Raw genomic sequence first — 15787 nt, 5'->3', positions numbered from 1 at the left:
AACGCCAGCAAGGATGTGCAGCAACAGGAACTCACATTCATTACTAGTAAGAATGCAAAATGGCACAGCTACTTTAAAAGACAGTTTGGAAGTTTCTTATCAAACTAAACATACTCACTATACAATCTAGCAATTTATTCAAATGGGTTGAAAATTCATGTCAACACAAACATGTGCACTAGATGTTTATAGCAGTTTAATAATTGCCAAAACTTGGAAGCAACCAAAATGTCTTTCACTAGGTGAATTGATAAATTGTGGTACATCTAGACAATGGAATATTATTCAGTGCTAAAAAGAAATGACCTATCAAACCATGAAAAGACATGGAGGAGTCTTAAATGCATATTACCAAGTGAAAGAAGCCAATATGGAAAGGCTACATAGTGTATGACTCCACTCACATGCCACTCTGGAAAAGGTAAAACTAGGGAGGCAGGGAAAAGATTCATGGTTACCAGGGGTCAGGAGGAAGAAGGGATGAGTATGAAGAGCACAGAGGACTCTCAGGGCAGTGAAAATACTCTCTACATGTCATCTTACATTCGTACAAACCCATAAAATATATAACACCAACACTGAACCCTGATGTAAACTATGAACTCTGGGTGATCATGAGGTGTTGGTAGTCGGTCCATCAATTGTAACAAATAGACTGCTGTGGTTGGGGATATTGACAACAGGGGAGGCTGCACATGTACGGGGGCGGGAGGTCTGTGGGAAATCTCTGTACCGTCTGTTCAGTTTGGCTATGACCCTAAACCTGCTCTAAAATGTAAAGTCTACTTAAGAAGGAAAAGTCCCTATATACTTAGCCAAGAAACCTTCCCACCCAATCAGGCCAAGTCATCCTACTCCTTTGCACATACTGGCTGCCTCATGTAAGCTCCCTCTGGTAACTTTTCATGCTCCTTAGACTTTTCTAGTTTATTCACATCTGGATATATCTTGATAAAACAGCTGGATGGGATGGCTTTTCACAATACTTTCTTGGACTTCCATGCAGACTGCCACCATTCAAGACTTCAGCCCTGGCCCTAAAACGTTCTGATTAACTCTTAGACTAATAGGACCTTAATATTCATATCTTAACTGTTGAGAATCCAGAGGGCAGAAATAATAAGGAGGGCATGTCACTTGTGAGCTAGTCACTGTCAGGCAGTTCAGATTATAAGCCTTTTGGATTTCCAATTTAAGATAATTTTTGCAAGTTGACTGTCATTAGAAGGCTCACAGGAAAAGACTTTGCTCCCTCCTTCTCGACCTCCTTCCTTCCCAACCTCCCCTTCTTCCTTCCCTCAAACCACCTTCATTAGTTACTCTCCCATCAGAAGACCTCATTATTAGGAATTCTCTTAAAATGCCTTTTACAGAAAACAGTCCTCTCTGCCTTGAATGTGAGCTATTTGACCCTGAAGAGCAGCAGCTGTTCAGTGACCTGACATTTTTACGGCTGGTGAGTTCACACTAAAAGCTGGCTTCCAATGTCTGCCAGAGGCACTGCTGGTGGGGGCGGGGGGGTGTCATGCAGGCCCTACTATCTTACCCGGCTCACTGCTAAAGAATTAATGCAATGGGGAGAGAATCCTCTAGCACATAATGCTTGTAGGACAATTGGCATTGACTTCTCCCCCACTGGACTGTGTAAAGGAGACCCTGACCAATCCAGAAACTATCTACAGCCATTAAAGTACACGCCACAGAAGCCGGCTCCCAAATTCCCATCTGCCTATTCTGTTGTCTTGCACCAACAGCTAAGTAACACACTAGGACCCAAGTTCCAGAGCTGTCTGTATTGCTATCAGACATGAGCTGTGACCCTTGGTCAGTCTCCCACACATCTTTTCCTCACACTTTAGAAGCTGGACAGAGCAGCCCTAAAACTTCCCATTGAAGGATGCTATAGCCCTGCCTCTGAGGTCCTCAATCCTTAGTTGCTGGGAATTTACTGCAGCCAACTCATTAACAAGAATTAAACAAACTGTTCTCATCACACTGTTTATCAGCTACAGCCAAGAACTCGGGCTTCTTGCCCTGGCTGTTTGGGAAGGGGAAAGGTGGAAGGGCAATTGCTTAGAGCACATTACATTACAACAGTAATGAGGCTCATTCCAGGGTTTCCTTTTACTAGGTAGCTGTGGTAACGCTGATCCTCGGGGACTCATCTGGGCTGCACTAAAACCACAATGCATTGATTTTGTCATAAAATCAATGTATAACATTAATATGGCTTTACCCTGTGGAGGCCGTCGTGGTGACCTAGGAAGAGTGTGGTTGGAAGCAGAGGAAGGAACAAATCAAACTAAATGGACGGGCCCACTGCTGTCCTCACTGGCGTGAACACAGCTGGAGTGTTGTGTTCTCATGGATACCGTGTTCTAAGAGCAGTGCTGACAAATGAAAGTGCATCCTGGTGAGGAGGTTTATAGACAGACTCAGAAGAATCCACTGACAAGAAACTTTTAGCCTGCGAAATAAATTATTACGAAGATATAGCTCTTCTCAAATATTTGAAAAGAAAGAAAACGTATTCTGTATTTCACCAGAAGCCAGGGTGAGAATCAAGGGTAAAAGTCACCAACCAATGGATTTCATTTTTTTAACCCGTAGAGAAATTTCAAACTCCTAAAATTAATCAGCGATTGAACAGGCTGCCTAATAAGATACTGAGTACCCTTTCCTTAGAGGCGTCCACACCTCTAGACTGGATGCCCAATACGGGGTGACCGTCTATCACATCAGGGATGTTGTCCAAAGTTTAGGGCTATGTAGAAGTTTGAATACACAATTAAAAAAACAAAAAACAAAAAAAACCACCTTTTTATTTGTAAACAATTTCAAACTCACCAAAAGTTTCAAAAATAAAAATAGCACAACACACACCTTTTACTTTCCCAGATACACTTTTTTGTTCTATAGATAAAACTGATTTTTAAACTCGTGTTCGTTTACTTCATCATTTGTTCTCTTACTCTTCCTTTGTGTGTACGTGTACACATAATTTTTTTTGGAACCATTTGAGAGTAAGTTACATACATCACGGCTCTTAATTCCTAAATACGCCAGTGTACACTTCCTAAGAATAAAGATATGCTCTTACACAACTTCAGTACATGTATCAACTTCATAAATTTATATAGATACATTTATCTAATCATACCATCCATGTTCCAATTATGTCAATTGATATAATAATGCATATTCTTTATAGTGTTTCCCCTGCTCCAGAAAAAGATCTAATCAAAATCAGATATTGCGTTTAGTTGTCATATTTCTGTAGCCTCTCATGCTCTCTAGGCTTTCTTTGTCTTTCATGATATTGACATTTTTGAATTATAGTCCAATGGTAGGCAGAATAATGGCCCCCCAAAAATGTTCATGTCCTAATCCCCAGAACCTGTGAATATATTACCTTATATGGCAAAGAGGACTTTACAGATGTGACAAAGTTTGGGATTTTGAGAAAGGAAGATTAATTATCCTGGATTATCCAGGTGGGCCCAGTGCAATCACAAGGAGCCTTATGAGAAAGAGACAGGAGAGTCAGAGGGCAAGAAGGAGACGTGAGGATGGAAACAGAGGTGAGAGTAATGTGAGTGCTGTCTTTGAAGATGCAAAGGGGACCACGAGCCAAGGAATACAAGTCCTCCCTGCCATCTTTTTTTAAACTCTAATGTTCCTTGTTTAGTGCTTGTCTGATACTTCTTTTTATTAGTTTGAAGTTATGCATTCTCAGCTGGAATACGGCAGAGGTGGTATCAGGGTGTCCTATCTTGGGATACACAATTTTCATCTGTCTCCCATAGGTGACATAAATTTTGATCACTCAGTCAAGGTGTTGCCCAATTTCTTTCGTGTAGATTTACATGATTTTTTTTTTCCTCTCTTACAATTAACACGTGGTCTGCTCCTCATCTAAAATTTCTCCTAGATTTAGCATCCACTAATGATTCTTGTCCAAACCAATCTTTACTATGATGGCTGCAAATGATGATTGTTCAGCTCCAACACTCTCTCCACAATTACCGAGTGGTCCTTGGCATTCTACAGTAAGTGAGTACCCGCTCACCTCCTCTATTAATTAATTTACCTATTATGAGTATGGGCTCATGAATTCCTCAGCTCGTGAATTTCTCCCCCAGGAGTTTAAAATTCATTCATGTTCTTAATTATTTTATGCTCAAATGGTTCTAGATTTGACTAGGCAGAGCCCTCTCAAGCTTTCTCCTGTATCTTCATAATAAGCCCCCATCTTTAGAAAAGCATTTTCTCACTGTCTGGCATAACAAAAAGTTCCAGGTTTATTTTATACCTACCCTGCCACAGGGTAGTGGAGTCAGCCACTTCTCCAAGGAACTCTGATGCCTTTTAGTGGAAAATGTTATTAAAGATCAAGATTAACTTTGCTTCTAACATTTTCCACAGAGGGAGAAAATCTATATATGTAGATATACACATAACATACATACAAATATAAACACATACATATATACATGCGCATACACCTACATACACGTTTTAGGAATGATGAGTTCACATCGATACCTCAAATTCTACCCCATCCCTACAGCATTCTTCCTTGCCTTACCCCATTCCGTATTTGTATGTTCCTTCTTTCACAGCGAGAATCCTAACTCCAAACACATCGACACATGTACTCATTTGCTCAGTTCTATATTAATCTAAAAGAGTTTCAAAATCGTTTCTTGTGTAACACTACTAAAAACTAACCTACTAAAAAAAGTTCAGGATTTGTTCGTACTTCTTCCCCCTTCTACCTCCCCTCCCCACATCCCACTCTGGTCCAGAACAAGGATTATATAATTAAAAACTGTTCATAAGTTACTTGAATTTGTTCTTTCTTCTTTGTCCTTCTTCTTCAGTATGGTTATAGTAACCATAAAAAATGCCCTTAGATTAATTTGCTTCCATTTTCTTTCAGATTTAGTCAGGTTTTGCCTCCTAATTCTCATTGATTTTTTAATTTTTAATTTTTGCAGGCACATGGTAGGTGTATGTATTTATGGGGTACTTGAGATATTCTGATACAGCCATACAATACATAATAATCACATCAGGGTAAATGAGGTATCCATCAACTGAAGCATGTACCCTTCCTTTGAGTTACAAATAATCCAATTATACTTTTAATTATTTTTAAATGTACAATTAAATTATTGTTGATGGTAATCACCCTATTGTGCTATCAAATACTAGATCTTATTCATTCTATCTAATTATATTTTTGTATCCATTAACCATCCCTACTCTCCTCCCCTCAGACTACCCTCCCCAACCTCTGGTGACCAGCATACTACTTTCTATCTCCAAAACATGGCTGCCTTGTTTTACTTAACATAATGACCTCCAGTTCATCCATGTCATTGCAAATGACATGGCCATTTTATGGCTGAATAGTACTCCAATGTGTATATGTACCAAATTTTTTTTTTTTTTTTTTTTTTTTTGAGACGGAGTCTTGCTCTGTCACCCAGGCTAGAGTGCAGTGGCACCATCTCAGCTTACTGCAACCTCCACCTCCCGGGTTCAAGCGATTCTCCTGCCTCAGCCTCCCAGGGAGCTGGTTACAGGCGCCCGCCACTGCGCCTGGCTTATTTTTATATTTTTAGTAGAAACGGGGTTTCCCCATCTTGGCCAGGCTGGTCTCGAACTCCTGACCTCGTGATCCACCATCCTCAGCCTCCCAAAGTGCTGGGATTACAGGTATGAGCCACCGTGCCTGGCCACCACGTTTTCTTTATCCATCAATTTATTGATGGATACTTAGGTTGACTCCAAGTCTTGGCTGTTGTGAATAGTGCTGCAATAAACATGGAAGTGCAGATATCTCTTTGATATATTGATTTCCCTCCTCTTGGGTATATATCTTGCAGTGGGGTTGCTGGATCATATAGTGGTTCAATTTTTGATTTTTTGAGGAAGCTCTATACTGTTTACCATAGTGACTGTGCTAATTTTCATTCCCACCGACAGTATATGAGGGTTCCCTTCTCTCCAAATTCTCACCAGCATTCATTATTGCATGTCTTTTGGATGTAAGCCATTTTAACTGGGGCGAGATGATATCTCTTTGCAGTTTTGATTTGCATTTTTCTTATGATCAATGATGTTCAGCACTTTTCCATATACCTGTTTGCCATTTGTATGCCTTCTTTTGAGAAATGTCTCTTCAGATCTTTTGCCCATGTTTTAATCAGATTATTCGATTTTTTCCTATGGAGTTGTTTGAGCTTCTTATATATTTTGTTTATAAATCCCTTGTCAGATGGATAGTTTGCAAATATTTTCTCCCATTCTGTGGGTTGTTACTTCATTTTGTTGATTATTTCCTTTGCTGGGAATAAGTTTTTTAACTTGATGTGATTGATCCTATTTGTCCATTTTTGCTTTGCTTGCCTGTGCTTGTGGGGTATTACTCAAGAAATCTTTGCTCAGACCAATGTGCTGGAAAGTTTTCCCAATGTTTTATTTTAGTAGTTTCATAGTTTGAGGTCTTAGATTTAAGTATTTAATAAATTTTGATTTGATTTGTGATATGACAAGAGACAAGAGTCTAGTTTTATTCTTCTGTATATGAATATCCAGTTTTCCCAGCACTGCTGATTGACAAGATGGTCCTTTCCCTAATATATGGTCTTGGCATCTTTGACGAAAATGTGTTCAATATAGATGTATGTATTTGTTTCTGGAGTCTCTATTCTGTTCTGTCTGTTTTTACGTGTCTGCGTTTATGTCAGTACCATGCTGTTTTGGTTACCTGAGCTCTGTAGTATAATTTGAAGTCAGGGAAAGTGATTCCTCTAGTTTTGTTCTTTTTATTCAAGATAGCTTTGGCTATTCTGGGTCTTCTGTGGTTCCATATAAATTTTAGGATTATTTTTTCCATTTCTGTGAGGAATGCCATTGGTATTTTGAAAGGGATTGCATTTAGTCTGTAGATTACTTAGGGTAGTTTGGACATTTTAACAATATGATTCTTCCAATTCATGAACATGGAATATCTTTCCTTTTGTGTGTGTGCACACTCTTCAATTTCTTCACCAATGTTTTACAGTCTTCACTGTAGAGATCTTTAATTTATTTGGTTAATTGTATTTGTAGCTATTGTAAATGGGATTATTTTCTTGATATCTTTTCAGATTGTTTGCTGTTAGCATATGTAAACACTAGTGATTTTGTATGTTGATTTATATCTTGCAACTTTACTGGGTCTATCAGTTCTAATAGTCTTTTGATTGTATCTTTAGGTTTTTCCAAATATAAGGTCATATTACCTGCAAAAAGGATGATTTGACTTCTTCCTTTCCAATTTGGATGCCCTTTATTTCTTTTTTGTTGTCATTGGATTGCTCTAGCTAGAACTTCCAATACTACGCTGAATAACAATGGTTAAAGTAGACATTCTTGTCATGTTCCAGATCTTAGAGAAAAGGGTTTCAATGTTTCCCTGTTCTATATGACACTATCTGTGGGTCTGTCATATATGGCTTTTATTATGTTGAGGTATATTCTTTCTGTACCCACTTTTCTGAGGGCTTTTACAACGAAGGGATGTTGAATTTTATCAAATTCTTTTTCAGCATCAGTTGAAATGATCATATGGTTTTGTTTGTTTGAGACGGAATCTCACTCTGTAACCCAGGCTAGACCAGTGGCACGACCAATTCCCGATTTTAAGTGATTCTCCCAAGTAACTAGCATTATAGGTGTGCACCACCATGCCCAGCTAATTTTTGTATTTTTAGTAGAGACAGCATTTCGCCATGTTAGCCAGGCTGGTCTCGAACTCCTGACCTCAGGTGATCCACCTGCCTCAGCCTCCCAAAGTGTGGGATTACAGGCGTGAGCCATCATGCCTGGTCCTTTTTCCTTCCTGTCTTCTTTCTTTCCTTCCTTCCTTCCTTCCTTCCTTCCTTCCTTCCTTCCTTCCTTCCTTCCTTTCTTCCTTCCTTCCTTTTCTCTCTCTCTCTTGTGCTTGCTTGCTTTTTTCTTTTCTTTCTTTCTTTCTTTCTTTCTTTCTTTCTTTCTTTCTTTCTTTCTTTCTTTCTTTCTTTCTTTCTTTCTTTCTTTCTTTCTTTCTTTCTTTCCTTCCTTCCTTCCTTCCTTCCTTCCTTCCTTCCTTCCTTCCTTCCTTCCTTCCTTCCTTCCTTCCTTCTTTCTATCTTTTCTTTCTTTCTCTCTTTCATGTGTCTTTGGTTTTGGTGTCAGGGTAATACTAAGTTTGGGAATATCTCACCTCCTCTATTTTTCAGAATAGTTTGACTAGAATTGGTATTAATTATTCTTTAAATATTTGGTAAAATTCAGCAATGAAGCATCAGGTCCTGGACTTTGCCTTTCTGGGAGACTTTTTATTATGACTTCAATCTCCTTACTTGTTATTGGTCTGTTTATGTTTTGTATTTATTCATCTTGATAAGTTGCATGTGTCTAGAAACTTACCCATTTCTTCTACGTTTTCCAATTTATTGGCATATAGTTGCTCATAGTAGCCTCTAAACTCAATGGTCCTTTGAATTTCTGCAGCATCAGCTTTAATGTCTCCTTTGTCATCTCTGATTTTACTTATTTGGGTCTTCTCTCTTTTTCTTAGTCTCACAAAAGATTTGTGAATTTTGTTTATCTTTTCAAAACACCATTTTTTTTTTTGGTCTCATTGGCCTTTTGTATTCTTCACTTCAATTTTATTTATTTCTGTTCTAGATTTTATTATGTCTTTTCTTCTACTAAGATTGAGTTTGGTTTCCTCTTGCTTTTCTAGTTCTTTAAGATGCACTGTTAGGTTGTTTATTTGAAGTTTTTCTACTTTTTGGATGTAGGTGCTTATTACTAAAAGCTTTCCTCTTAGTACTGCTTTCATTGCATCCCATTGATTTTGGTGTGTTGTGTTTCTATTATCATTTGTTTCAAGAAATTTTTAAATTTCCTTCTTAATTTCTTCATTAACCCACTGGTCATTCGGGAACATATTGTTTAATTTCCATGTGTTTGCATAGTTTTCAAAGTTCCTCCTGTTACTGATTTCTAGTTTTATTCCATTGTGGTCAGATAAGACATTTGATATAATTTAAATTAAAAAACTGTAAGATGTGTTTTGTGGCCTAACATATTGTCTGTCCTTCAAAATGATCCATGCTTTGAGGAGAGGAATGTATATTCTAGAGCCATTAAATGAAATGTTCTGTAAATATCTATTAGGTTCATTTGATCTACAGTGCAGATTAAATTCAGTGATTCTTTGCTGATTTTCTGTATGGATGATCTGTCCAATGATGAAAGTGAGGAGTTGAACTCTCCAGCTATCATTATTATTATTATTATTTTGAGATGAAGTCTTGCTCTGTTGCCCAGGCTGGAGTGCAGTAGCGTAATCTCAACTCACTGCAACTTCTGCCTCCGGGGTTCAAGCATTCTTATACCTCAGCCTCCTCAGTAGCTGGGACTACAGATGCGCACCACCATGCTTGGCTAATTTTTGCATTTTTAGTAGACCTGGGTTTTGCCATGTTGGCCAAGCTGGTCTCAAATTTCTGGCCTCAAGAGATCCACCCACCTTGGCATCCCAAAATGCTGGGATTACAGGCATGAGCCACCATACCCAGCCTCCAGCTATTATTGTATTGGGGTCTCTCTCTCTCTCTCCCTTTAATTCTAGTAATATTTGCTTTATATATCTGGGTGCTTCAGTGTTGGGTGTATATATATATTTACAATTGTTATATCCTCTTGCTGATTTGACCTCGTTGTGATTATAACTTTCTTTGTCTCTTTTTATAGTTTTTGTCTTAAAATCTATTTTGTCTGATATAAGTATGGCTACTACTGCTGGTTCTATTTGCATGGAATATCTTTTTCCCTTCCTCCATTTTCAGTCTATGTGTGCCTGTATAGGCAAAGTGTGCTTCTTGTAGTCAACAAATTGTTGGGTCTTGTTTTGTTTTGTTTCTTTCTTTTCATTCAGTCACTCGGTCTTTTTATTGGAGAATTTAGTCCGTTTACCTTCAATGTTATTATTGATAAGGAACGACTTGCTCCTTCCTTTTTGTTATTTGTTTTCTGGTTGTTTTGCGGTCTTCTCTTTCTACTTTCCTCTCTTCTTACCTTCCTTTTAGTGAAGGTGATTATCTCTGATGGTGTGTGTTAATTTTTTGCTTTTTATTTTTTGTGTATCTATTGTATTTTTTTTTTATTTGAGAGCACCATGAGGCTTGCAAATAATATAACCTATTATTTTAAACTGATGACAATGTAATACTAATTGCATAAAGAAATAAACAAGCGAAGAGAAAACTAATAAAAACTCTACACTTTAACTTTGTACCCCTGCTTTTTAACTTTTTGTTGTTTCTATTTGCATGCCTATGTCTTGAAAAGTTGTTGTAATTATTATTTTTTATTCGTTCGTCTTTTAGTCCTTCTACTCAAGATAAGGGTAATTTGCCCACCACAATTACAGTGTTATAATATTCTGTATACTGGTATATACTAATAACCAGTGAGTTTTGTACCTTCAGATGCTTTCTTATTGCTCATCAATGTCCTTTTCTTTCAGATTGCAGAACTCCATTTAGCATTTTTGTAGGACAAGTCTTTTGTATGTCTGGGAAAGTCTTTATTCTCCTTTATGTTTGAAGGATATTTTTGCTGGATATACTATTCTAGGACTAAAGGGTTCTTTTCCAGCACTTTAAATAGGTCACGCTACTATCCTATCTTGGCCTATAAGGTTTCTACTGAACAGTCTGCTGCCAAACATATTGGAGCTCCATTATATGTTATGTGTTTCTTTTATCTTTCTGCTTATAGGATTCTTTCTTTATTGCTGGCTTTTTGGGAGTTTGATTATTAAGTGTCTTGAGGTAGTCTTATTCGGGTTAATTCTGCTTGGTGTTCTATAACCGTCTTTGCTTGAATATTGATATTTGTCTCTAGGTTTGAGAAATTCTCTGTTATTATCCCTTTGAATAAACTTTCCACCCCATCTCTCTCTCTACCTGCTCTTTAAGGCCAATAACTCTTCGGTTTGCCCATTTGAGGCTACGTTCTATACCTTGTAGGAGTGCTTCATTCTTTTTTATTTTTTCTTTTGTCTCATCTGACTGCATATTTTCAAATAGCCTATCTTCAAGCTCAGTAATTCTTTCCTCTATTTGATCAATTCTGCTGTTAAGAGACACTTATACATTCTTCAGGATGTCAATTGCATTTTTCAATTTTAGAATTTCTGCCTTATTCTTTTAAATTATTTTCAATGTTAAACTTTTCTGATAGGATTCTGAACTCCTTCCCTGTGTTATCATAAATTTCATTGAGCTTCCTTAAAACAGTCCCTTTGAATTCTCTGTCTGAAAGGTTATACTTCTCTGTCTCTTCAGGATTGGTCACTGGTGCCTTATTTAGTTTGTTAAGTGAGGTCCTGTTTTCCTGGATGGTCTTGATGGCTGTGCATGTTCATCAGTGCCTGGACATTGGAGAGTTAGGCATTTTTTGTACTCTTCACAATCTGGGCTTTTTTATTCCTGTCCTTCTTGGAAAGGCTTTCCAATTATTCAAAGGGAAGTGAGTGTTGTGATCTAAGTCTAAGTGTAATATAAGTGCCCCTCAGGGAGCACTGTATCCATATATGCCTCAGGGGGCACCCCAAGCCCAGTAATGCTGTGGCTCTTATAGATTTGTAGAGGCACCACCTTGATGGTCTTGGATAAGGTCTGGAAGAATTCTCTGGATTACCAGGCAGAGACTCTTGCTCTCTTTCCTTCCATTCTCCCAAACAACAAATGGAGTCTCTCTCTCTCTCTCTCTCTCTCTCTCTCTGTGTGTGTGTGTGTGTGTGTGTGTGCACGCACTGAGCTGCCTGGAACTGGGGGAGGAATGACACAAGCACCTCTGTGATCCACCACCACTGGGACTGTGCTGAGTCAGACCTGCAGCCACCATATATCACCCAAGGCTTATAGTAACCACTACCTGGTCATCACCTATGTTCATTCAAGGCCCTAAGGCTCTACAATCAGCAGGTGATGAAGACAGCCAGGCTTGTGTCCTTCCTTTTTGTGTAAACAGTTTCCCCTGCTCCCAGGTGGAACCAGAGATGCCATCCCAGAGCCAGAGTCTGAAGTTGGGAAACTTGGGAATCTATCTGGTGCTCTATTCTACTGTGGCTGAGTTGGCACCCAAGACACAAGAGGAAGTCCTTACTCTTCTTTCATAAGCAGAGGAGTCTCTCCCTGTGGCCAGTACTATTCCAGGCCCATGGCAAGTACTGCCTAGCTACCACCAATGTTCATTCAAGGTCCAAGAGCTCTTTAGCTAGCTTGTGATAAATGCTACAAGGCCAAGGACTCTCCCTTCAGGACAGTGAGCTTCCCTTTTGCCCAGGACAGGTCTAGAATTGCTGTCCAGGAGCTAAGTCCTGGAATTGGGTACCCCAAGAGCCCACTTGGTACTCTGTCCAACTGTGGCCCAGCTGGTACCTATGCTGCAAGACAAATTCTCCTTTACTCTTACCTCTCCTTTTCTTCACAGAAGGAGTCCCTCCTCAAAGTCATCATAGTCATGCAATGTACAGTGTCACACCTGAAGCCAGTACCTCTCTGAATCTTGCCCAAGGTCCACAGCAAGTACCGCCTGGGTACCAGTGCTGGTTATTCAGAGCCCAAGGGCTCCTTAGTAAGCAGATAATCCTGCCAGGCCTGGGTCCTTTCCTTTAAGGTAGCAGGTTCCCTTTCAGCCCGAGTGTGTCTAGAAATGTCACCTGACAGCTAGGGCCTGGAATGGGGGCCTCAGGACTCTATCTAGTGCTCTATCCTACTGTGGCTGAGGTGATACCCAAGTTGCATGACAAAGTCCTTTTTACTCTTCCCTCTCTTCTCCTCGAGCAGAAGGAAGGAGTCTCTCTCGGAGCTGTGAGCTACAATGCCTGCAGTTGGGGAAGGGGTGGAGCAAGCACCCTCTTGGTGCCTCCTCTGTTGTCTTACTAGTTCATGTGCCCTCCAAGTCCACTGGCTCCAGGCCCAGCACAGCACCAACACTTAACCAGGAATTGCAGTCCTTGTGGCCTACATTGCCTTTCAAGTTTATTTAGGATCCCAGAGCACTTTAGCCCACAGTGGTGAGGCTTGCTGGAACTCAGGTTCCGACCATTGGGATGGGAGATTCCCCTCTGGCTAGCGGTGGTCTAAATGCTTCCTCCATGGGTGCCAGCTGAGTTCTACCTTGTGTTGCTTTCTGCTGAGACAGCGCAGCACTAAGTTGAAATACAAATGTCCCACAACCACTGCACTCTTTCTCCCCTGGTGCACAGATTCTCTCTCTGCACCATGCAAATGCTGCCAAGGGATGGGGGAGAGATGGCATTAGCAATTCACGACTGTCTTTCCTACCCTTTTCAGCGCCTCTTTCAGTGATATGAAATTAGAATCAGGTACCATGATTGCTCACCTGGGTTTTGGTTCTTTTTGTTGTTGTTGTTGTTTGGTTTTGGTTCTTATGAAGATACTTTTCTGTGTGGATAGTCGTTCAATTTGGTGTCCCTGTGGGGAGGACAATTGGTGGAGGCTTCTGTTTGGCCATATTGTTCCACCTCCTCCCATTCTTATTGATTGATTTGATTTTTTTAAATATGTAGGCTAGTAACATACAGTCATGCATCCCTTAATGACAGAGATATATTCTGAGAAATGGGTCTTTAAGTGATCTCACCATTGCGCAAACACCATAGCATACACTTACACATACCTAGATGATGTAATCTACCATACACCTAGGCTATATGGCACAATCTATTGTTCCTAGGCTACAAACCTGTACAGCATGTTACCATATTGAGTATTGTCAGCAACTGTAACACAATGGTAAGTATTTGTGTATCTAAACATAGAAAAGGTACAGTAAAAAATATGCTATACAAGATAATTGGGGCCAGCACAGTGGCTCATATCTATAATCCCAGTGCTTTGTGGGGCTGAGGCAGGAAAATTGCTTGAGGCCGAGGGTTCCAGACCAGCCTGGGAAACAGAGTGAGACCATGAATTGAGCTTGCAGAACAGGAAATTGCTCTGGGCAAGCCAGTGAGTAAGTGGTGAGTGAATGTGAAGGCCTAAGACACTACTGTACACTACTGTAGAGTTTACAAACACTGTATATCTAGCCTAGATTATATTTATAAAAAGTAAAGTAACTGCACTACTATGTTACAACAGCTATAACATTACTAGGTAATAGCAGTTTTTCAGCTTCATTATAAACTTATGAGACCACCATTGTATATGCATTGATTGAAATGTCATTATGCAGCACATGATTGTACTTTCAAAGTCAAAACTGTATGAAAAGGTATACTCAAAGAACTGTCATTCTTTCTTGTCTTTCTTCTTCTCCATTATCCCCATCCCCACTCTACCATCCTGTCTTGTAAGTATCCAACCTCAGTATTTTCTGGTTTTCTTCTTCCTCTGTTTCTTGTGTAACGATGAATACATGTATGTATATATGTATATGTTTATATTAATATAAATGAATATATATGTTTTCTTAGCTTTCCTTTGCTTTTGCACAAAAGGTAGCATATTACATATATTCTTTTGCAGTGAGTTTTTATATTTTATAATATCTGCTGGAAATCAGCCCACATTCAATCATAAAGATCTTCATCCTCATTCTTCTTTAAGGTTGCATAGTACTTCATAGTATTTTCATAGTCTATTCAATCATTCCTCAATATTTTCCAATTACATACAACTTCGCAATGAGCAACCTCATGCATATCTATTTATTATAGGTGGAGGTGTGTTTCCAGTATAAATTTCTAGAGGTGGGATCACTAGGTCAAAGAGTAGATGTGTACACATGTCCTCTTGCTAAATATTGCTACGTTCTCCTCATAGGTACCATTGTACAATTTTGCATTCCCACCATCAATGTGTAAGTGTTGATAGTGTTGATATCAAGGTATAAGCTTTCCTCATAGCCTTGCTAAGCTTGTGAATTTTTGTCAGTTTGATGGATAAGACATATCTCAATGAAGTTTTAATTTGCAATTCTTTTTTTAGTAAGCAAATTATCTTTTTATGTTTAAGGACCATTTTTAACATCTCTTAATTCACAGTGTCTCTTCGTACCTGTTTTCTACTTTTCTATGGGAGTTTTAGTAATTTTTTTCAATTTTTAAGAGTTCTTTATAAATAATATATTAGATCTTTTTACTTTAATATATATAGTGAAGACTTTTTTCTCAGTTTTTCATTTGCCTTTGACTTTGTTTAGGTTGTTTTTTCCATATAAAAGTCTGGTGATTTTGTGTAGTCAGGTTTGTCAATCTTTTTTTTTTTTTTTTTTTTTTTGTCACCTCAAAAAGAGTTTACCAATCTCTTTTGCTGTACTTAGAAAGCCATTTCTTATACTGAGGTTAAAGAGGAATTCACCCAGGTTTTCTTCTAGTTATTATATGGCTCTATTTTTCAAATGTATATATATAATTCATTTGGAGTTTATTTATTTATTTATTGAGATGAAGTCTTGCTCTGTCATCCAGGCTGGAGTGCAGTGGCACTATCTCTGCTTACTGCAACCTCTGCCTCCTGGATTAAAGCAATTCTCTTGCCTCAGCCTCCCTAGTAACTGGGATCACAGACGCCTTCCACCATGCCAAGCTAGTTTTTTGTTTTGTTTTGTTTTGTTTTTAGTAGAAACAGGGTTTCACCTTGTTGGCCAGGTGGGTCTTGAACTCCTGACTTCAAGTGATCCACCCGCCTCGACCTCCCAAAGT

This window comes from Rhinopithecus roxellana, chromosome 5 (genome assembly GCF_007565055.1).
Source record: "Rhinopithecus roxellana isolate Shanxi Qingling chromosome 5, ASM756505v1, whole genome shotgun sequence".
Classification (NCBI taxonomy): Eukaryota; Metazoa; Chordata; class Mammalia; order Primates; family Cercopithecidae; genus Rhinopithecus; species Rhinopithecus roxellana.
Note: the sequence above shows the minus strand (reverse complement) of the source record.